The sequence below is a fragment of the Heterocephalus glaber genome, unplaced genomic scaffold, assembly GCF_053883595.1.
Source record: "Heterocephalus glaber isolate CG9 unplaced genomic scaffold, H.glaber_assembly_v1.0 deba00001463, whole genome shotgun sequence".
NCBI lineage: Eukaryota > Metazoa > Chordata > Mammalia > Rodentia > Bathyergidae > Heterocephalus > Heterocephalus glaber.
Genome location: NW_028258310.1, coordinates 13,311,921 through 13,336,915, shown reverse-complemented (window position 1 = coordinate 13,336,915; position 24,995 = coordinate 13,311,921). Strand labels below are relative to the sequence as shown.

At 37.4% G+C, this 24,995-nt stretch overlaps 1 protein-coding gene across 8 annotated transcripts in view; it reads right to left on the bottom strand.

The window, feature by feature from the left end:
* Ppp2r2b (protein phosphatase 2 regulatory subunit Bbeta) overlaps nt 1-24,995 on the bottom strand; it is a 455,995-nt gene that overhangs the window by 346,083 nt on the left and 84,917 nt on the right. Inside the window, exon 3 of one of the 8 annotated variants that reach the window (XM_087180448.1) lies at nt 1,990-2,118. The exons of the other annotated variants lie outside the window; for them this stretch is intronic. The gene's annotated coding sequence lies outside the window, so the exon portion shown is untranslated. The remainder of the gene's footprint in view (nt 1-1,989; nt 2,119-24,995) is intronic. 8 annotated transcript variants of the gene reach the window in all.

Here is a 24,995-nt window from a genome sequence, read left to right as displayed (position 1 = left end):
CAGGGCCTGGCATAGAGCAGGTGATCAAAAATATTTGTAGTAAATAGAAAAAAACTAACAATGATAATGCTAATAGTCACAGCGATGACTGTTTAAGGATCCTCCTTCATCTGTAGGCACAGAGCTACTCTGGACATAGACCATCATCTAATCTTAATAGTCACCTTGCTTGATGGCGATAATGTCACCCTCATGTAGTATTAGACATTTCTAGGAACAAGAGTGATTTTTCCAGTTCAATAATTACAGTTCTTTGCCAGTATTATAATACTGTATCTTAATTAATTAATCCCCTCTCTTGTGCTCTGTATTATAGTTTTCCCCATTCCCCATTTTACAGATTTAGAAGCTAAATATCATAGAAATGAAGTTATTTGCTCATTCTGCTCAGTTATAAAACCCAGGTTTTACTAAATTCCAAAGGCCCTGCTCTTTTCTCTACAACACACTGCCTTCTATTAGACTTGGATGAAAAAGGGTTTTCTTAAATTAACTCTGTCTGGAAACCCAGACCTGAGTTGGCTAAGCATCCCTGCCCCCTCAGCTAAGTCTCAAATTTGAGTTTTCTGTAGCCAGGTCCTTTTTGGCCCCTAGATGTCTCCTACTTCAAAGATAATAATTAGCTATGATTTCAAGCATGGTTCAAATGATCTCATTTAATTTTAATAACACCCCTGTAACACAGGTTCTGTTGATATCATTCCCATTTTACAAATGACAAAACTGAGGCACAGAAAGTGTTATGGCTTGTGTCTAGCTATCCCCCGAAAGCCTCATGCAGTCATAGGTGGGGTTTTTTCAGAGGTAGCTGGATCCAGAGCGTGTGACAATGAAATTGATTCATGGTGCAATGCTAGCCTCAAGGGCATGAGGATCAAGGGTGTGAGTGCTATCAGCCCTAAGTAGCCTGGATAAGATCTAAGGGATAGAAAGAACTGTGATCCTCCCTTGTTGCTTTGCTGTCTTCTTCCTGCCATGAACTGTTTCTCTTCTGCGACACCTGTGTGCCATGCCACCCTGCCTCGCAGCCAGCCTATTATAGGCTGAAATATCTACAAACGATGAGCTAAATAAACCTTTCCTCCTTTAACTTTGATTGTTGGGTTTTTTGACTCAGCAATGAGAAAGGTAACTAAGACAGAAGGGTTAAGTAATTTTCCCATGGTTACCTAGAGCCCGAGCCAGAGCCCTGGCTTGAACCCCCAAATCATATACTCTAAGCACCAGTGCTCTCTCCACCAGGCAAATCCTCTGTGTTCCCTCTGCTGCCACTAGAAACCTCTGGGCTCCTTCACTTGGTGCAGCACTGCCCAGAATGTCTAAGCCCAGAAACTGTGCCAAAGTTTGCACCCACAGGGACGCTGGGCACCCTGCAGCTAGCTCTCCTCCCCTCGGCATTTGCAGTTCCAGCCTACAGTTATTCCTCAATTAGGTTCCATCTGTGGAAGCAGCAATTCCCTAGGGGTAAACAGGCCAAAAAGAGAGACCAGCTCAGCCAAGATCCAAAAATATCTCCACTGCAGCAAGCAAGCTAGTGATGGAGAGGAAGAAAATGTTCCCTTCAAGGCCTGGACATTTCTCAAAGACAGCCCACTCAGCTTATGTAAGGCACCACTAAGCAGCACCACTAAGGACTGCAACCAAGATCCTATGGATCTAGGACACCCCTTCCAGTTATGTGTTAATTAAAAGTATTTTAGGAGCCACCCACATGCCCTTTGGGGAGGCTGACACTCTGCTTACTCTGTCGTCTGTCCTGGATCACCAGACCTGGGCAAAGGGGCCCCGGCGACATCCCAGGGACAGTGATTCCCGCCCAGTCGTTCCGGGGGTATCAGCTCACACAACTTTTCCCTGTCCCCAAACCTTTCCTCCAAAGCCGTGGGCAGCAACAGTGTCCAGAATTTCAGGCCTCCTTATAGTCATTCATGTTTTCATTTTTTATGTACTTGTATATTTAAAATGTCTTTATACATTTTCAATAAATACCTGGTAAGCATCACCTCTGTGGTCAGCACCAGGTCCTGGGAACACCAAAGTGGGTTAGACACAGTGGAGCACTAGTACAGGGTGTTGCCCCCTAAATGCGATGCTGCACAAATGTTCGTTGTCAATTTTCTGTAATGAGTAAGACAAAAGTGAAACTGTAAAGACCTATGCCTGTGATGTGACATGAGCAACTTGTTTGCTGAGTTAGAAAACAGTGTCAACAATGAAAAAATAGTTCCTACTTTGTGTGGGGGGGGTGCTATTTACAGGCACTATGGCATACTTCTAAGATTAATCTGTATTAGTCATGTTTATCAGTTTCTTGCATGTAAACAATGGAAAAAGCAATGAATCAAGCCCTCATTTGTAGCATTTGCCAATTTCAAAATATGCTTATTGTGGGCAATTTTAAGTTACTGATATTTTTGTCACTGAGAATGGCATTAAGAAGAGATAATGGGAGGCTGAGGCAGAAGAGTCAAAAGTTCAAGCCTAGTTGGGCAACTTAGTGAGACCGAATCTCAAATAAAATTAAAAAGAGTTGGGGAGCTTAGCTAGGCAGGCAGCGAGAGAGGTCCCTGGCCACCTGGACCCCTGCTCTGCTCAACTCGCGCCATGCCCACTGGCAACCAGCCAGACAGTGAGGACCCCTCGCCACTTGCCACGCCGTTAGCCGCGAGGGCACCTGTAGCTCGGCCCCGGCCCCCCGCAGCCTCTGACCTCCTGGCTGTGCTGCTACCTGGTTCCACACTACAAAGGCACGGGGTGGGGGAGGGGGCATAAAGGCTATTGTCCTGAGCTCCAGAAGATAGAGCAGAAGTGAACAACAGATAGAGGGCCTCTCTCAGGGTCCCTGATGAAAACAAGCCCACTGGAAAAGTGAAGAGAATCTCTGCAATAAAGGCACACCAGACCACCGTACTTGCTAAGTTGGAAGGCTCATCACCTCCATCGGAACCTGGACTATCTTCAGGGGAAGCGCAGCTGGAACCTGCAGTAGAACCTTGCAGAGCTCAACCTTGCAGGAGGACAAGGAGCTCAACTTGGGACTTGCAACCAGAAATCTGCCTGGATCTCATGGGTCTGTGACTAGCTTGCTGAGATTTATTGACTTATATCTGCACACTGCTGCCACATTGCCTATTGTGACAGCAGATACATACACTGAAGGAGACCCTTCATTTTTATTTTTCATTTGTTATTTTCAAATTTTTTTTGCTTTTCTTTTTTCTTTTTTGACTCTTTCCAAATTTTTATTTTTCTCTTCTTTTTTTTTCTTTCTTTTCTCTTTTCTTTCTCTCTCACACTCACTCTCTTGCTGTCCCACATTGTTCTTCATCTCCCTTTCTGTTCCTGCTGTGGCCCTAATTCATATTTCTTCTTTATTTTTCTTTTCTTCTCTTTTTCCTTTTCTTGTCTGTGTCCTCTGGCCTCACTGCTAACCTTCCCCTATCCTTCTAACTATCTATCCCTCCCTTACCAACTCCTTCTAACTTCCCATCCCATTGGTAAAGTTGCTATAATGAAGGGTTTATTCACTATAAACATATGTTGGGTTGGTCCTCAATTCTGATTTAATTCACACAGTTAAAGGCAATAGATTAATAACTACCACAAATTGTCATTTTCTAAGATGTAGTTGATGTGATGGTGTTGCTCATTGTATCACTTGGGCTAAGGTATTGTGATTGATCTAATCAGCTGTCCTTCCTGGTATAATGAAAATGAGAGCCTCAGAGTCATTAGAGACTCAAAACCTAAAGACCAGCTAAGTCTGGAAGACACCTCTGAGAAGCAGTCATTCCATAAGGGTTCTAAATACAAGCAACAAAGGTACTTATAATAAGAAATTTTGAAGTATCAACCCAGGAATTAAACCAGGGACAGTACCAAAAACAAAAATGAGAATACATTTAAGCAAGGCACAAACTCAGACTTACACCCCATCAAGGGTAAATTCTGGGGGAAATGAGGTGGAAAAGTCTGATAATCAACTCCATTGACACCCTGAACTGATAGCACAAGAAGTAACAAAACAGATGAATGAGGCCCTAGAAAAATTCAAAACAGAAATAATCTCCCAGATAACTACAGAGATGATGAGCAGAGTGAAAGACATGATTAGAGGCTCTAGAACAGAAACAGATAAAAAAAAAATAGATGAGCTCAGACACATGGTGGAATCCATGAATGCCCAGCATAAGAAAGAAATGGAAACCATGATCACCCAACATAAGAAGGGAATGGAATCCATGAAACAGATTCAAACAGATATCCAGGAGATCAAAAACTCCGTTGAAAGTATGCACAGCAGATTAAGGGAATATGAAGATAGAATATCAGATATAGAAGACAGGATTGTGGTTAATGACCATGAAAACAGAGATTTCTTCAAAATAGTAAGGGTCCATGAGAAATTAATCCAGCAGCTGCTAGATGATGCAAAGAAGAATAACATAAGACTGATAGGAGTCCACAAAAAAGCAGGAGAAAGTACAATTGACATAAAAAACTGTTTACAGAAGTAATAGTAGAAAACTTCCCAGACAGAGGTAGAGAATTGGACATACAGGTAAGTGAGGCATATAGAACTCCAATTAGCCATGATCAAAAAAAATCTACACCGAGACATAGAATAGTCAGGATCCCAGAAACCCAACAGAAGAACAAAATCCTACAAGCAGTTAGAGAAAAGAAACAAATGATCTACAAAGGAAAGCCCATCAGAATCACAGCAGACTTCTCAACACAAACCCTCAAGTCAAGGAGAGCCTGGAGTGAAGTATTTCAAGCCCTAAAAGAAAATAACTTCCAACCTAGACTATTGTATTCTGCAAATTGTCTTTCAAAATCGATGGGGAATTTAGATACTTCCATGACAAAGAACAGCTGAGAAATTTCATGAATACCAAACCAGCACTCCAAACAATTCTAAATAATATCCTAGAAAAAGACAATGAAGGTCACAACTCCATGTGGCCCAAGAGAGGGAAGCCACCAGGCAAGGCAAGAAACTAAAGGGAAAGGGGGAAAAATAAAAAATAAAAGAGCCAACAATAGTAAAACATCATGACAAGGATGAATCAATATCTATCAATTATAACCATCAATGTTAATGGCCTCAATTCACCAATCAAAAGAAATAGACTGAAAAAAAAAAAAGAAATAGACTGGCAGAATGGATTAAGAAGCAAAATCCAACAATATGCTGTATACAAGAAACACACCTAACTCAAAAAGAAATTCATAGACTGAAAGTAAAAGGATGGAAAACAATTCTCCACATGAAAGGAACCCAGAAAAAAAATAGGGGTAGCGATCTTATTTGCAGACAAAGTAGATTTCAAACCAAACTAAGAGAGACAAAGTGACCACTACATCCTTGTGAAGGGAACAATCCAAGAGGAAGACATGACAATCATAAATATATATGCACCAAATTCAAATGCCCCAACTATACAAAACAAATATTAATAGACATGAAATACCAAATAAGCACTAATACAATTGTAGTGGGGGACCTCAATACCCACTATCACAAATAGATAGATCATCTAGACAAAAAATTAACAACAAAATTCTAGAACTGAACCAAGCTATTGAATAAATGGACTGAATAGATGTTTACAGAGTGATCCACCCCACAAAATTAGAATGCACATTCTTTTTGGCTGCACACAGGTCATTCTCCAGAATAGACCACATGTTAGCTCATAGGACATATCTAAGTAAATGTAAAAGAATTGAAGTTACCCCCTGTATATTATCAGACCATAGTGCAATAAAATTGGAGATCAATAACATAAGAAACCACAAAACCCCCAGAAATATATGGAAATTGAATAACACCCTCCTGAACAACCAATGGGTCACAGAGAAAATTAAAGAAGAAAATAGACAGTTTCTACAAGTAAATGATAATGCCAGTACAACATACAGGAATGTGTGGGACACAATGAAAGCAGTTCTATGAGGGAAATTCAAAGCAGTGAATGCTCATATTAGGAAAACAGAGAGAACTCAAATTAACAACCTAATGCAGAACCTAAAGCTCCTAGTAAAAGAAGAGCATAACAAACCCAAAACTCATAGAAGAGAGGAAATTATAAAGATCAGAGCAAAAATCAATGCAATAAAAGAGTGATACAAAAAATCAACGAATCAAAGAGTTGGTTTTTCAAAAGAATAAATAAAATCGATAAACCTTTAGCCAATCTAATCAGGAAAAGGAAAGAAAAGGCTCAAATCAATGCAATTAAGAATGAAAAAGGTGAAATCATAACAGATCCATCAGAAATCCAGAGGATCATCAATACCTATTTCAAGAACCTGTGCTCTAATAAAATGGAAAACAGAGAAGAAATGGACAGAATCCTAGATGCATATGAATTGCCGAAGTTAAATGAAGAAGATATAGAAATTCTAAACACCCCAATTACAATGAATGAAATTGAAAATGTAATACAAAATTTACCAAAAAAGAAAAGCCCAGGTCCTGATGGCTTCACTGCTGAATTCTGTAAGACATTTAAAGAAGAAATATCGCCATTACTCTTTAAACACACCAAGGAAATTGAAAAGGAAGCAATACTTCCAAATTCATTCCTGGAAGCAAGTGTTACTTTGATTCCAAAACCAGGGAAAGACTCAACCCAAAAAGAGAACTACAGGTCAATCTCCCTAATGAATATAGATGCAAAAATCCTCAGCAAGATACTGGCAAACAGAATATGGAGGGTCATCAAGAATATTGTACAACCTGTCCAAGTTGGATTTATCCCAGTGATACAAGGATGGTTCAACATATGTAAATCAATAAATGTAATTCACTATATTAACAGAGCCAAGGACAAAAACCATATGATCATATGAATAGAAGCAGAAAAAGCATTCAACAAAATCCAACACCCACTCATGATAAAAATCCTACAGAAAATTGGAATAGAAGGACTTTATCTCAACCTGATTAAGGCTATCTGTGAAAAACCAACAGCCAACATCATATTAAATGGTCAAAAACTGAAAACTTTCATGCTAAAATCAGGAACAAGACAAGGATGCCCACTATCACCACTCCTATTCAATATAGTTCTGGAAACATTAGCCATAGCAATTTGAAAAGAGAAAGAAATAAAAGGAATAAAGATAGGAAAGGAAGACGTTAAACCGTCATTATTTGCTGATGATATGATACTTTACATGGAAGACCCAAAAACTCTACCAAATGACTTCTAGACTTGATTCAGTAGCATAGCTGTATACAAGGTCAGCACTCAAAACACAATAGCTTTCTTATACACAAATAACAGACTCACTAAGAGAGAAATTAGGGAAATAATTCCTTTTATAATAGCATCCAAAAAAATGAAATATCTAGGAATCAATCTAACAAAGGAAGCAAAAGACCTCTACACTGAAAACTACAGCATTCTGAAAAATGAGATTGAAGAGGATATAAGAAAATGGAAAGACATCCCTTGCTCCTGGGTAGGAAGAACCAATATAGTGAACATGGCCATACTTCCAAAGCTACTCTATAGATTTAATGCAATGCTTATTGAAATTCCAAAAATATGTTTCACAGAACTAGAAAAACAATCCAAAAATTCATTTGGAACCAGAAGAGATCTAGAATAGCAAAAGTAAATCTAGAGACCTGGCAGGGGGTATCACAATCCCCAACTTGAAACTATACTACAAAGCTACTGTGATAAAAACAGCATGGTACTGGCAAAGAAAAAGACCCAAGGATCAGTAGAACAGATTAGAAGATGCAGAAACAACTCCAGGCATGCTCAGCCACCGCACCTTTTTTTTTTCATTAAGTTTATTGGTACATTTTAGGTATAAAATACAGTTACATTCATCATTGGGATCTTGTACCATTACATGAGTATCTTGGTTCTTATTTTTTTCCCCTTCCCTTGCCCTCCCTTCACCCCTCCACCCTTCCCTATTTGCAAAGACTTTGTTTCCATTTTTTTCCCTTTTCTCATATTTTTTCTTTTCCCTTTTTTCCTTTCCCCTACCCCTCCCACTTCCCCTGCTCCTGTAGACCTTTTCTTCCTATTACATAATATCAATTGTACATTTTTTAAAATTACAAAATCAAGATCTAGGAGACATTACCACAGATTTTACAGAATTTAAAAGGATATAGAAAGCATATTACAAAAATCTTTTTTGAAATAAATTTGACAACTTCTAAGAAGTACCTTGGAAGACAAATTAATGAAACTAACTCTGGAGGAAATATAAAATTTGAGTAGCACCTATTGAAGAAAGTATATTCCTAGCTTGAAAACCTACCTACATGACAACAGCAGGCTCATATACATTTTAACTGACAAATTATATCAAACATTTAAAGCAGAAAAAAAATAAATGAACACTTCTCCCCTCATTTTAGGAAATCAACATTGTGCTAATCCTAAAACTAGATAAAGATAATAGAAAAAAAAAGTATGAACATAGATAGAAATTTGTTTAACAAAACAAACTATTAGAAGTCAGATCTGGCAGTATATAGAAAGTGGTTTTTTTATAGGGATGGCAGTGTTGGTTCAGCATTGGAAGATCCACCCCCAAAAGTCATCATTTTAACAGAGGAAAGGAAAAAGCCATATGATCCTGTCACTAGTTGGAGAAAAAGTATTGGACTAAATTCTACAGCTGTTCATGGTAAAAGCTATCAGGAGACTAGAAGTAGAACAGAACCTTCTCAACAGATTAAAGACATGTACTCCATACTCCCAGTGAGAATGCCTTATGTGAATGGAGAAGATACAATGCTTTCTCCTTAAGGTGGGGAACAAGGGCAGATATGCTTACTCTTTATCTGTCCATTAAACTTTGAAACCTAGTCCCTACCAAAATAGTCTGGTAATAAAATGACACAATTAGGATAGGATTGGCAAGGTAGAAACAAAATCTTTATATGTAGATGAAATGATCATCTACAGAGAAAATACTAAGAAATCTCTAGGAGCCCCTAGAACTTGTATTTGAATTTAGCAGGATTAGAAATCACAAGGTATATATAAAAATTCAGGTCTGTGTATACTTGCTATAAATGAAGAATTGGATATTGAATTTTAAAAGTTATGTAGGAGTACAAAGGATCTAGAAAAGTTAAAAAAAAAAAAACAGTGTTGGAAGACATTTAGTACCTAATTTTAAGACTTCTTCTAAAGCCACAGTAATCAAGGCAGTGTTGGTATAAGGAAAGACATATAGATCATTGGAATAAAACAGAGAATCTAGAAATAGAACCACACATATATGGTCCAGTGAGTTTTGAAAGATTATTTAACATTCACATTTTATAGAATATAAACTCAATTCAAAAGCCAAGGAAGAGATAGTGTTTTCAGCAAACGGCACTAGAACACCTGGTATCCGTATATGAAAAATTAACCTCAACCCTTTATTTCTATACATGAAAATAACTTGAAAGGATCTATGAACCTAAATATGAAAGCCTAAAACTATAAAACTTTAAGAAGAAATTATAAGGCAAAATGTTTATGAATTCAGGGTAGGCAAGAACTACCTAGGATACAGAAAACATGATGTAAAAAAGAAAAAAATTGATAAATGAGATTCCATCAAAATTTAGAACTTTAAATGACACCATTAAAATGAAAAGTAGTCCTTAAACAGACCATATTTACAATGCATATAACCTATGACCAGAATATATAAAGAACTCTTACAGCTCATTAATAGACAACCCAATTAAAAAGTAGACATAAGAAGATGATAAATAGCCAGTACAGCACAAGGAAAGGTGTACAACTCTAGAGTCAGAAAAATACTAATCAGTACAATAACAAGATTGAATTATACACTCATTAGGGAGATGAAGTTAAAAGTTTTAAAAGCCTTGTCATGACTTTTTCTTTTTGTTGGATTCTCCCCCTTTGCGTTTAATTTGTCACGCCCAATGGATTCATTCTGCTGGGTTTCCTGGGGTTGTGATCCTCATTGTCTTTTCCTAGGGTATTGTCTAAAATTTTTTGGAGTGCCAGTTTGATATTCATGAAGTTCCTGAGGTGCTCTTTATCATGAAAGTATCTCATTTCTCCATCAATTTTGAAAGATAGTTTTGCAGGGTACATCAATCTGGGTTGGAGGCTGTTTTCCTTTAGGGCTTGAAATACCTCACTCCAAGCTCTTCTTGCCTTGATGGTTTGCATTGAGAAGTCTGCTGTGATTCTGATGGGCTTACCTTTGTATGTGATTTGTTTCTTTTCTCTCACTGCTTGTAGAATTTTATTCTTCTGTTGGATTTCTGGAAGCCTAACTATTATATGTCTATGTGTAGATTTTTTTTTTTGATCAATGCTAGCTGGAGTCCTATATGCCTCACTTACGTGTATGTCAAGTTCTTTTCCTCTGCTTGGGAAGTTTTCTACCATCACTTCTGTGAACAGTTTTTTTTTTTTTATGTCATCTGCACTCTCTCCTGTTTCTTCATTGACTCCAATCAGTCTTATGTTATTCTTCTTTGCATCGTCTAGCAGCTGCTGGATTGATTTCTCCTGTTCCCTTACAATTTTAAAGCAATTTTCCTTTTCCTGGTCATTAATTGCAGTCTTATCTTCTGTATCTGAAATTCTATCCTCACACTGGTTCATTCTGCTGTGCAGTCTTTTGATGGAGTTTTTAATCTCCTGGAAATCTGTTTGCATCTGTTTTATGGATTCCATTTGTTTCCTATGTTGGGATTCCATCATGTTCCTCAGATCCTCTATTTTTTTATCTGTGTCCTCTCTAGAATTATTAATCATGTCTTGCACTATGAGCCCAATCTTTGCTGTTATCTGAGTAATTATTTCTGATTTCATTTTTCTCAGATCTACTTTTGTTGCCAGTTCAGAGAGTTCAGGTGGTTGAGTATCAGAGTGTTTCATCTCATTTCCCTTTGGGGTTGCTGTAGGTAATCTGGATGTATGTTTTTGAGCCTTGTTCATGTGTCTTCTCATTTCCATGGGGCGGGGGTTGCTTCTGGTATCCACGCGGCTCACCTTCTCTGGCCTAGGAGTGTGGGATGGCAGTGGGGGAGCTTCCTTCCAGGTGCTGGGACAGGCTCACCCTTTCTGCCCTAGGAGCTTGGGATGGCGGTGGGGGAAAGCCACCTTATCTTTGACAAAGGAGCCAACCACCATCATTGGAGGAAAGGTAGCCTATTTAATAAATGGTGTTGGAAAAACTGGATCTCAACCAGCCAAAGATTAAAACTAGACCCATACCTATCACCATGCACTAAACTAAGATCCAAGTGGATTAAAGATCTAAATATTAAGACAGAAACACTAAACTTGCTGGAAGATAAGTTAGGTAGAACTCTTGAAGAGAGTGGCATAGGAAAAGACTTTATGAACAAACCCTCAGTAGCACGGGAACTAGCACAAAGAATCAACAACTGGGATCTCATCTTATTAAAAAACTTTTGCACAGCAAGAGAAACCACCAACAGAGCTAAGAGACAACTTACAATGTGGGAAAAATATTTTAGCAGCTGTACCTCAGACAAAGGACTACTATCGAGAATATATAAAGAACTGAAAAAGAACCAGACCCCCCAAATTCAAAGACCCAATTCAAAACTGGGCATCTGAAATGAACAGACATTTCTCAGACAAAGTGAAAGCAGCAAATAAACATATGAAAAAATGTTCAACATCACTGGTCATTCAAGAGATGCAGATGAAAACAACAATGAGATTCCACCTCACCCCAGAAAGAATGGCTGCTATCAAGAAATCAACCAATAACAAATGCTGGTGGGGGTGTGGGGAGAAAGGAACCCTTCTCCATTGCTGGTGGGAGTGTAGACTGGTGCAACCACTGTGGAAATCATAATGGAGATACCTCAAATAACTAGGACTAGAGGTCCTATTTGACCCAGCTATCCCCCTGCTTGGTATCCTCCCAAAAGAATTAAAAGAATCATACCACAGTGATATGTGTGCACCCATGTTTATAGCGGCACAGTTTGCAATAGCTAAAGCTTGGAAACAGCCCAAGTGCCCATCAACTGGAAACTGGATAAAGAAGATGTGGGTTTTTTTTAAAAAATGGAGTATTACTCAGCCATAAAGAATGAGAAACTAGAGACATTTATAGCTAAATGGTTGCATATTGAGAACATACTCTTAAGTGAAATAAATAGGACACACGTGTAAATACCGAATAGTTTCTCTAGTGTGAGAAACTGAAAATGTAAATAAGGATTAAAATGATTAAAATGAATAATTGATAATTTGAAATAGGAAGAAAAGGTCCAAAGGGGTAGGGGTGATGTGAGGGGAAGAGGAAAGGAAAGAAGGGAAAGGCAAAATTATGAGAAAAGAAAAAAATGGAAACAAAGTCTTTGTAAATAGGGAAGAGAGCACAGGGAATGGGAAAAAAATAAGAACCAAGATACATCATGTACAGGTACAAGCACCCAATGATAAATGTAAACGTATTGTATACCTAAGATGTACCAATAAAAGAATTTAAGAAAAAATCAAATAAAATAAAGTTAAATTACTCAGTAAAAAAGAGTCGGGGTGCAGTTCAATGTGAAGGTCCCAGGTTCAAAGCCCAAAACCCGGGGAAAAAAGAAGAGATGAATAATATAGTTGTACATTCTATCAAGAGCATGGATTATAATAAAATATAGTAATTAGGAAAGGATAAACATATGATTTGATTTTGATACAGGATGTACTTAACAACCAGTTCATGACAGTCCTGGACATTTAATGACTAGCTCTAGTAAAGTGATATTTGTCAACTGTAGCACATCACTAGGTAGACGTGGTCTCTTTCAAGAAGCTTACACCTGAGCGTGGAAAACTCTCAAAGAATGAAAGATTAAGGTGCTAGGGGAGGGTTCTGAGACAGATCCACCCAAGAGTTAGGTTTGGGGAAAGCTTTCTGAGACAGACATGGAATCTGAGCTCTGAGGGAAAGCAGGTAACTATGGGAAGGAGAAAAGTGGGTCCTGGGTAGAGGCAGCACCTATGCAAGACTCAGGAGTGAAACCAGACAAGAGAACATTTCAGAAATACACAGGGCTTCATTATGGCTGGAAGAAAACTTCGAAGGCAAGGCAATGACATGGAAGAAGAGCCAGCACATAGAAGCCATTCCACACAAGTTTGCTCTAAGATGAGGGAGAACTCACTGGTAATTTACTATGACTAGATCTCTTACTAGACAGGTCATTCCGCCTGAAGGACAGGAGGGATACAGGAAGGGGCAATGCTGGAGCATGTTCGGCAGTCTAGTAAAGATGAAGGCTGTCCACATAGGGTAATGGCAAAGAGGATGGAAAATAGAGGAAATCAAAAGTCACTTAGGAAGTTGTATTGGCTGGATATAGTGATTAATTTCTTGAGTGTGTATTTTGTGGGGGCAAGGAAAGTTGAGGAATACAGAGTCAAGAATGACACTGGGGTTTCTGATAAAAGCAGTCAAACAGATAAATGGAAGTAAGAGATGGTAAAGGAGGCACTGATAATAGGCTTGAGAGATGATATTTATCTAAGTGTACATCCAACTGAAGATATCCAGGAAGAAGCTGATCTTGTAGGTCTGAGGCTTGGGATGCAGATCTTGGCTGTAAAACAAGTGGGAGGTGTCAGCATAGAGAGGAAAACAAGGCCACATGTGTGGAGGGGATTATCCTGGCGAGTGTCAGGATCACTCAAGCTTATGGTTCGTTTACTCTGCCAGCAGTATCAACCCACTTCACATTACATGCACTCTTAATCATAACTGCTACCCTCTAATGCTGGTATTATTATTATCCTCCTTTGTGGATAAGGAAACTAAGACATAGCAAAGGGCACAGCTTTTCTGAGGCTGAGCAGAGAGCAGCAGTGCTCAGACCAGAAGCCAGGCAGTCACACTGGGCTGCTTCCATGTCAACATACAGAAGAGATGGGCAAAGTGAGGCCCCTGAAAAGAAGAGCTTGTAACTCCAGGAAGGTGAAATTACAAAGGAGATTGTAAAACAAGGGCTAGAGGTGGTGAGGAACTTTAGATTCTCAACTGTCAGGTCAACATCGTCAAAGCTTCCTCACTAAGAACAGGGTAATTGGGTTTCCCTGTAAATTATAGCCACATTGCATATACTAATATGTTTTCTGATAACAAAGGCAATTCTCGATCCTTGTAGAAATGTAGAAAATATAGAGGATACCAAAAGGAAAGTCAATACCACCCCTGCTCCATTACCTGGATGAAATTATAGTCACTGTTTGGCATACAGGTCATCAGACTTTTTCTACATGTACAGAAAAAAAATATTTATTTAAAACATTTTTTAAAAGTTTTATTTTGAAACTACGTTATACTATTTCTAAAGCTGCACACCTTAAAAAGTCAAGATTCATCTTGTAATTAATAGTGCTGTAGCTGCATCTTGTAATTGATGGCATCTTGGATTTGGTGAAATGCGGTAGGTGAAATATTTAAGTCTTTAAAAATCCAAAATGTACCAAAAGCTAAAGAAAGATCTCTTTCACCTCTGCCTATTCTAGTGCCCCTTCCCGGAAGCAGAGATATTTTCCAGTTGCCCATCTATACTCACAGATGCATCTTAAGGCACATACAAGAAAATATTACACGTGTCCCCCTCTCTTTAAATACATGGCAGTGTACTACCTACACTCGGACATCTTGAATTTTTTTAACTTTACATTATATATTGAAAGCTTTTCTTTTCCCTTCCCCAGTTGCAAACTTGCCCTTGAAAAAACAGATAACAATTTATTGAGAAGTCCCCGACTGAAGTGCAAAGTTATTTTCAATCTTTTGGTGGAATAAACAATGCCGTGATGAATAATGTTGCATATTTTGCACACATACCAGGACACCTATTACATTTCTAGAAGTAAAGCTGCTGAGGAAAGGGTAACTCTGTGGTTCTTTTGACAGATATTGCCAAATTCACCCCCATAAATGTTATACATATTCATACTTTATCCAAGAAAGCATGAAATACTCCCCTTCTACACCGTTTTCAACACAGTACATTATCAAGCTGCTAAACTGATAGGTGAAAGTTTTATCTTTATAATAAACTTTTCATTTTGGTAGTCTTAGATTTTATAGAAAAGTTAAAACAAAAAGCAGCACAGAGAGTTCATGTCCTTCCCTAACAGCAGTATATTATATTCCCATGGGCCTCTCACCAAAAATAACGAATCAACACAATATGTTGCTACTAAATGACTCTAGATTTTATTTGGATTTAAACATTTTTTTTCTATGTATGTCCTTTTCATGTTCCCGGATCCCATTTAGGAGAACATGTTGCATTTATTCACCATGTTTCGGTAGACTCTTCTGGTCTCTGATGGCTTCTCAGTCGTCCCTTATTTTCCATGACATCGAAGTTTTAAGGACTCACCAGTATTTTATTAAACATCTCTTCATGTGGGTTGGTTTAATGTTTTTCTCACAATAGACAATGGCTATGAGTTTCTTCTTGGCGTAATAGAGGACATGTAGCATCAAAATGAACCCTTGGTGATAATGACCTTATTTATTTGATTAAGAAAGTGTCTGCCAGGTGTCTCCACTGTGAAGTTACTCTTTATCCCTTTTCTATATTCTCATCTTTGGATATGAGTCACTATGTTAAGCCAAACACAAAAAAGAAATCATAGTGGAATTCATAGTGAAATTGTAATTAGTATTTATCTTGTGAGGAGGCTAATTATATTTTATGTGTTGATTCATCTATATTTCCTGAATTTTCTGTTGATATTTTGCCCATTTTTTGGTTGAACTTTTTTGTTATCAATTTCCATGTGAATTAAGCTTTTTTCTCTGTAATGAAAATTTAAAAAATTTCACCTAGTCCATAATTTCTTGTTTATGTTTGTTGCATTTTTTTTACCAGATAGATTTTTAGGTTTTTGTTTATAAAATTTACATATTTTTCCTTTATAGCTTATGTGTTTCTATAATATTTCAAAGTATAGTACTTGTTCGAGCCTAATTTTGAAAATGTTCCACGGTGCCTATTTTGCAGATATGTCTTTAATCTTATTTTGATGTAAAAATCAGTAGGCTCTCATTTTATTTCTTTCTCATATGGCTACTCAGTTGCTCCAAGAACAATTTTCTGAAGCCTATTTCCCACTATTTTATTTGAAATGCAGTTCATAATTTTGCAGGAAAAATCATAGGAGTCTCAGCCTTGCTATAGTTTGGGTCTGAAATGTCCCCAAGAGGCCTGTGTGTTGAAGAGAGGTGGTGAAACCTTTCTTTAGGTAGTGGTGCCTAGTGACAGGTCCTTAGGTCATTGTGGCATTGTGGATCCTGGTCCCTTCTTCTTTCCCTTTTTGCTCCCTGGAGTGATGTAAGCAGTTTTACTTTGCCACACACTCCCCCCAAGATGTGTGTCCTCACCACGGGTCCAAAACAATTGGGTCAACTGATCATGGACTGGACTCTCCTAAATGGTATGCCAAAACAACCCTTTTCTCGTTATGAATTAATTACAAGTTCAGGTATTTCATTATAGTTACATGACGTTCACTAATGCAGCCCTGTGCCTTTCACATTATTCCATGGAAGCAGATAAGGCAAAACAAACAAAACCTTCATGTTTTACATTATTGGTGATATAGATGACTTCAGTCTTTCTGCAAAAAGAAACACTGTGAACCACATCTGTCACATCAGGCTTCTTTTACTTTTGCCTTATTTTAACAACAGCTGAAGGGCAGTATGGCCCCTGCCCATAGCTAAGCAGCAGGTAAGGGCAGTGAGCACCAGAGTTACATGGGATTATTAGCATCATTTTTCATTTAAGCTAGAGCTACAGGATCAGGATTGTGAGAGGGATTGCACTGCTGGTAATTGTCCATGTATAAATCCACCCCCATTTGGAGAGAAATAGCTAGTTGATTATATGAGAGGAGAGAGTATTCAGCGCTAGAATTCCTCAAAGTGGTATCTAGGTGCAATTACAATTGAGATAAGTTGTATAACTACTGGTATGTTTAGAGCATCTTTGAGAAGATTCTATATGAAAACTAAATGAGAAATGGTAAGTGCCCAGAACCTTAAGGAGGACAGTTCTGTCAGGGACAGTCTGTACACTAGAGAGGAGAATATGGGTGTGGATGACAGGTACTTCGGTGAGTAGGCAAGCCTTGCAAACCCTCCTTGCTCCCTGGAGTGCAATCCAATGCCCATTCTGTATTAAAATCTGCAGAAATAATTTGGATGTGGAAAGTGCAATGATGATTTTAAATTTTTGAGTGACATCAATTTTTCCTTTAGACAGTAAAGACCTAAGCAAGCCAAGTTAAAAAACAATAAAGTTTTAGAAATCTATTTGGAATTTGGCAGAAAGTATTTGAGATTAGAGGTGAATATAACCAGTGATGCATGTTTAAAATGCATATTTAAACTGGCTGTGATCTCTGATCCCAGCACTCATCCAGGCCGAGGCAGGAGCGTGGCAAGTTCTGGCCCAACGTGAGCAATTTAGTGATTTTGTAAGACCCTGACTCAAAAAGAAAGAAAAAAAAATGGTAGCGGCGGGGGAATGTAGTTCAGTACCAAGGCCCTGGGTTCAACCCCCAGTACCAGAAAAAAAAATGCATATTTAAAAAGAACAAAAAAGTAGAAGTAGAAAATTAAGGCATCTGTTCTGGAATTAGCTTAGTTCACACTACTATAGTACTTCCTTATCTGCTTTACACCATTCTAGGCCCTTCAACATACATAAATTTATACAAATATTCAAAAGTAGCCATGAGATAGGGTCTGTTACTCTTCCCATTTTGTGTATTAGAAAATGGAAATGGAAGTCGAGAGAGAGACAGAGAGGGGGAGAGAGAGAGAGAGAGAGAGAGAGAGAGAGAGAGAGAGAGAGACACTAGGTGGTGTTCATACAGTGGTACTGTACGTGGCTGAGCAAGTTGGATCAGGTAGCCAGCCCTGAGCATGTGGTCTGAACCTCTGGGCTTGCTGCCTTCCTACAGGCTCTATGTGGCAGGCAGATCTCCCCTTAGTTCATTTCTTCACTAGAAGAGGGGTGAGTGAATCACATCTACCACTGTATTTTCAAAGGTAGCATAACCCTAGAGACAGACTAGATGCTTAGTAAATTAGTACATTTCAACTACCTAAATAGAGGTATGATCAAAGCCTTACAAAATTACTTATCAAATATTTTTTAGAATGTAGAATCAAGAATTCTCTGATAGACATTCTCTAAGAGGACCCCAAAGATCGTCTTCTCCTGGTATTCATGTCCTTATGTATTCCTCTCTGTTCAATGCAGGATGGACTTATTGACTTGGTTCTAACAGACAGAACTTTGCAGATGTGATGAGATGACACTGCCAGGGTTAGTCAGAAAAAGACTGTGGCTTCCCTCAGGGTGCCTTCTGTCCCTGTTCTTTGGATCTCTCACCTGGGGAAGCCGAGTACCGGAAGTGCAGCAGCCCTGCAGAGAGGCACATGTGCTCAGCTGGGAAGCTGCTCTTCTTGGGCCTTCAGCAGCCCTGGAATAAGCTTGGAAACGGATCCTACAGGCCTTGAAACACTGCAGCTCTGGCCATGCATCCTGATCCCAATGACCCCAGGCACGCCATTCCCAGACTCCTGACCCACAGAAACTGGGATAATACAAGTTTTGTTCTAAGTTGCCAAGTTTTGGGGTAATTTATTCCATAGCAGTCATAAATAATGAAGATTTCCCAAGGTTTAAGATGCTCCATATAGAAATAAAATTTCCATTTTTTTATAAATGAAAAACCTAGGGTTTATTTTTATATTTAGGTCTTTTTTCTTTATACCTTAAAAAAATGTGTATGTGTGTATGTAATGAGATAAAAGAACTTAATTTTATTTTATTTAAAAAATTTAAAACTTCAAGAAATGTGATAAAAATTTCCATCTCCAACATTTTTAAGTGTATAGTTCAGTAGTGTAAATTCACACTGTTGTTCAAGCAATAGCCAGGACTTTTTCACCTTGTAAAACTGAAAGTCTATATCACACATCAGATAACTCCCCATTTCATCCTCCTCTAGCTCCTGGCAATTAATTTTGTATTTCAGTGAGTTTCAGTACTCATGGTGCCTCTGTAAGCCAAATCCCACAATGTATGTCTGTTTGTGACTGGCTTACTTCACTTAACATAATATCTTCAGGTGCATCCTACATTCAAGGGACAAGAATATCAGGAGATGGACATCTCTGGGATCTTCTTATGAGCTGTCTACCATAAGATCCTTGTAAGCCTTAACAAAAGAAAAGAAAACTAAAAATTTTTTTCCCACATTGTAGGTTGTCTCTTAGCTTTGTTGGTGGTTTCTCTTGCAGTGCAGAAGCTTTTTAATAAGATGAGATTCCAGTTGTTGATTCTTTCTGCTAGTTCCCGTGCTACTGAAGTTTTGTTCATAAAGTCTTTTCCTATGCCACTGTCTTCAAGAGTTCTACCTAACTTATCTTCCAGCAAGTTTAGTGTTTCTATCTTAATATTTAAATCTTTAATCCACTTGGATCTTAGTTTAGTGCATGGTGATAGGTATGGGTCTAGTTTTAATCTTTGGCAAGTTGAAATCCAGTTTTTCCAACACCATATATTAAATAGGCTACCTTTCCTCCAATGATGATGGTTGGCTCCTTTGTCAAAGATGAGGTGGCTGAGTGTGTCTAGAGTTGTTTCTGTATCTTCTAATCTATTCCACTGGTCATTCAAGAGATGCAGATGAAAACAACAATGAGATTCCACCTCACCCCAGAAAGAATGGCTGCTATCAAGAAATCAACCAATAACAAATGCTGGCAGGGTGTGGGGAGAAAAGAACTCTTCTCCATTGTTGGTGGGAGTGCAGACTGGTGCAACCACTGCAGAAATCCGTATGGAGATACCTCAGAGAACTAGGACTAGAGGTCCCATTTGACCCAGCTATCCCCCTGCTGGGTATCTTCCCCAAAGAATTAAAAGAATCATTCCACAGTGATATATGTGCACCCATGTTTATAGCGGCACAGTTTGTAATAGCTAAAGCTTGGAAACAGCCCAATTGCCCATCAACTGGAAACTGGATAAAGAAGATGTGGGGTTTTTTTATAAAATGGAGTACTACTCAGCCATAAAGAATGACAAACTATACTATTTATAACTAAACTATATTTATAAACAAACTATAACTAAATGGATGCATATTGAGGACATACTCTTAAGTGAAATGAATAGGACTCACATGTGTAAATACTGAATAGTTTCTCTAGTGTGAGAAACTTAAAGTGTAAATAAGGATTAAAATGAATAATTGATAATTTGAAATAGGAAGAAAAGGTCCAAAGGTGTAGGGTAAGTGGGAGGGGAAGGGAGAAGAAAAAAAGGGAAAGGCAAAATTATGAGAAAAGGAAAAAATGGAAACAAAGTCTGTGTAAATAGGGGAGGGTGGAGGGGGTGAAGGGCACACAGGTAATGGGGAAAAAATAAGAACCAAGATACATCATGTACAGGTACACCTAATGATAAATGTAAATGTATTGTATACCTAAAATGTACCAATAAAAGAATTTAAGCAAAAAAAAAAAAGAAAAGAAAGAAAACTAGAATCTCATATCTGTGTATAGCATGTGTCAGAATCTTCTTTCATTTTTAAGGTTAGGTAATATTCCATTATGTAATGTGCCATATTTTGCTTATGCAGTATTCATAAGTTAATGGACATCTTGGCTGCTTCTGTCTTTTGGCTATTTTAAATAATTCTGTTATAAACATGGGGTATACCAACATCTCTTTAAAATCTTGCTTTAAATGTAACATATAATTAAAATATGAGAGCCAGAGTCACAGAGAGAGAGAGAGAGAGAGAGAGAGAGAGAGAGAGAGAGAGAGAGAGAGGGGGGATCATTGAATCATATGGTATTTTATGTTTTGATTTTTGAGGTCTCTCCATACTGTCTTTTATAGTGGCTGCACCATTTTGCTTTCCCACCAAGTATACCACAGTTCAAATTTCTCCACTATTCACTAATATTGGTTATTTTCTGTTTGTTTTATTTTTTAGGTGACAGCTACCTTAAATTTTCATGAGAGATGATAATGTGATTTTGCTTTGCACTTCCCTAATGACTAGCAGTGCTGAACATCTGTTCATATGCTTGTTGATTTCTTGTATACCTCCTTTAGAGAAATGTCTGTTCAAGTCCTTTGTCTGTTTTTAATTGGCTCATTTGTTTTCTATTGTTAAATTGTAGGGACTGTTTATACATTCTGAATATTAACCCATTATGAGATACTGTATAGGATTTGCAAATATTGTTTCCCATTCTATATGTTACCTCTTCACTCTGTTAATTGTGTCCTTTGATGCACAGGAAGTTTTAATTTTGAAGTAGTTTAATTTGTCTATTTTCATTTTTGTTTCCTGTGCTTTTGGTAGCATATGAAATCAGTCAAATCCAATGTCAAAAGCTTTAGTTTTTGATGTCACAGTTAGGTCTTTGAACCATTTTGAGATAATTTTTGTATATCATAGAAGGGTCTAAGTTGTAATTTTATCTCCTCCCTCAGCTGATTAGCTAATTGCATCAACAATTTATTTAATTTATTTTTATTTATCTTTATTTATTATTTTATATATTTGTTTATTATTTATATCTTTATTCCCATAAATTTGTTCATTCTTTATAAACTGAATTCTTATGTATATAGATCTTTGTGAATGCTCTATTCTGTTGCGTTGAGGTATTTATCTATTTTGGGGGGCTGGGGGTTTGGTACCTGGGATCAAACTCTGGTCCTTGAGCTTGCTCAGCAGGCAGTGAAACCACTGAGCTAAATCCCCAGCCCCCCGATTTATCTATTCTGATGCCAGTGCCATATGGATGGATCGAGTGCAGGTTAATCTTACATTCTGACTTTCAGGAAAATGTCCTCTCCTTACTATTGCCTTTTTCCCCTTTGGTGCTGGGAATCAAACCCAAGGCCCCACACTGGCCAGACAAGAACTGTACCACAGACCTGTACCCCTAGCCTCCTTATTACTCCTTTTTAAAATTATCTTGGTGGATTGTGCAGGTTAATTCTTCCTAAAATTTTTCTTATGAATTTTTAGGGTACTCCTTAGCTCTCCCATTAACACTACCTCACTGCTCTGTCTCCATAACAAAAAGTGAGAAGAGTAAAAGTGGATTAAACAGAGTTTTAGTTTTATAATTCTTAATATTTCTCTCTACATGTGTCCTCCAGTGGTATATTATATCCCAGATAACATCAATTGCATGTTTCTACTTGGAAAAGAACAAAACAAAACAGAACAGACTTATAGTTGCCCTTGGATGCCTTCATAGTCCCAGGCAATAGTAAGGACCCTAATTTAAGGTAATTAACTCAACACTTTTGCCCATTTCCTTCTTAGTAAAGTTCATAATCCAAACTTTCTTTTAGATGGTCTTGAGTAGTAAATTTTCTTAGTCCATATGATCAGAACTTTCTCTTTTGTCCTACTCTTGAATAAAAATTTAGGTGGATTAAGTCTTTTATATTTTTCCCTGCAGTTTGAATCAGTTGTTTCATTAACTATTTTTTGCATTTTGATGTCTGTTTTTGAGAATTAAGCTGTCAGTCTGTCATTATTTGGAAGGTAATGGTCCTCTTCTTTCTGGGAATTTTTTGTTTAATTGAATATTTAAAAAAATCTGAGATAACTATAGATTCAAAGATAAGAAATAATTCAGAAAGAGCCTTGCTACCCATTGCCCAATTTATCTCACTGGAAACATGTTGCAAAACTATATTGGTATCACAACCAAACAATATTGATATTGAAACAGTAAAGATACATTTCCATGCCTATAAGAATCTCTCATACTGTTCTTCTATACCCTCATCTACTCCCTCCTTCTTAGACCCGCCCCCAACCCTTGACAACCAGTACTCTGTTAGCCAATCCTATAATTTTGTCACTTCAAAAATGTTACATAAGTGGAATGGAGAGATTGAATACACAAACTGAGATGATGTGGGCAATCTGACAAATGATAGCAGAGCTCTGATCCACAAACTCTGCAGCCACTGGTCCCAAAGAGCTAGGACTTACGTTTTGCTTTTCCTTATAATTTAAGACCAACCAGAAGAAAATAAATGTTCCCAAGACAAACATGCAAGATGCTTTGCTTTTGGTTAACCTTCCCTTCCTCCCTCCCCCCTTCCTTCTTTGCTTCTTTCCCTCCTTTTCTGTGGTACTGACAACAGAATCCAGGGCTCACATATGTTAGGCGTGTGGTCTCCCACTGAACTATATCCTCACCCTGTGCTTCTGATTAGTTTTTATTTTTATTATTATTTTTCCTACTGTTTGCTTTTTTTGCTCTTTTGCTTTGAGGTTCTTGAGGTAGCATCTTGTTTTATTGATTCAAGAGTTTTTTCTTTCTTTTAATGCGTGAATTTAGGACTATAAATTTTCTTTTCAGCCTTCATCATGTTCCACAAATGTGATGTGCTACATTCTCATTTTCCTTCAGTTCAATATATTTATTTCCCTTGGGACTTCCCCTTTGACTCATGGATTGTTTAAGTATGTTATTTTGTTTCCAAGCATTTGGAAATTTTCCTGTTATCTCTCTTTTATTGATTTCTGGTTGGATTCCATTGTGGTCAGAAAACACATTCCACGTGATTTTAATTCTTTAAAGTTTGATGAGATTTGATTTATGGTGCCAGATATTATCTTGGTCCCACGGGCACATGACAAGAATGTGCAGTTTGCGAAGGGTTCTATAAATGTATATAGAGAAAATATTTGAGATAATTGTATTTATCCTGTTAGTTGATGGTGTTGTTTCATTCTTCTATATCCTTGCTCTTTCCTATCTTGTTGTTTTATCAATTTAAAAAAAAAGATTATTGCACAGGATGATATAATCAAAGTATGTTATAGGCATGTGTGAAAATGTCACCATGAAACCAAGTACTTTGTATAAGCAATATGTGTGAATAAAAATAAGTACATGAATTAAAATGGCTTATTTCAGCCTCCAACTATATAGATTTGCCTATTTTTCCTTTCAATACAGTTTTGCCTTATATGTTGTACAGCTCTGTTTTGTGGTGCATATGCATTTAGGATTGTTATGACCTTTTGATAACATGATCCTTTTATCATTACATAATGGTCTCTCTCTGTTCTTGTAATTTTCTTTGTTCTGATATTAGTATGGCCATGCCTGCTTTCTCTTGATTAATTTTTGCATGATATATTCATCTTTTTTACTTTCACCCTGCCCACATTCTTGTATTTGAAGTGAGTGTCTTATAGACAGCATATAAATATAAAAGCTTGGGTTATTTTTTTAAAAATTAACTCTGGGGTGGGCACGAAGGCACATGCCTGCAATCCCAGTACTCTAGGAGGCTAAGACAGGAAGATTCCAAGTTCGAACCCAGCATAAGCAAGACCCTGTCTTAAAATTTTAAAAAGCAAAAAAGGGCTGGGAATGTAGCTCAATGCAAAGGCCCTTGCCTTAACCCCAAGTACTGAAAAATGAATTAACTCTGCCCATTTTCATCTTTTAATTGACATATTGAGACAATTCATATTTAATTACATTTTGATATACTAAGTCTTAAATCTGTCATTTAATTTTTGGTTTTTGTTTTCTTTTTCCTAATTTTCTGTGGACTACTTAAGATTTTTTAGAATTTTATTTTATTTGTAATTTTGAGTGCACTTCTTTGATAGCTTTTTAAAAATTATTTTTTCCTAAATACAGTATTACTTTATATAAACATGACTTATCAGTCTACTGGTATGGCCATTTTACTAGTTCTAGTAAACTATAAAAGCCTTCCTTTACATTTCTTCATCTATTATAACTGCCTTAAACCTTTCTTCTATGTACATTTGAACTACATTAGACAATATTATAATTTTTAAAACTCAATAGAAGAAAAATTACTGTATTTACCCACATTTTTCCATGTCCTCGTTCTTCTTTCTCCATATTTTAAGTGT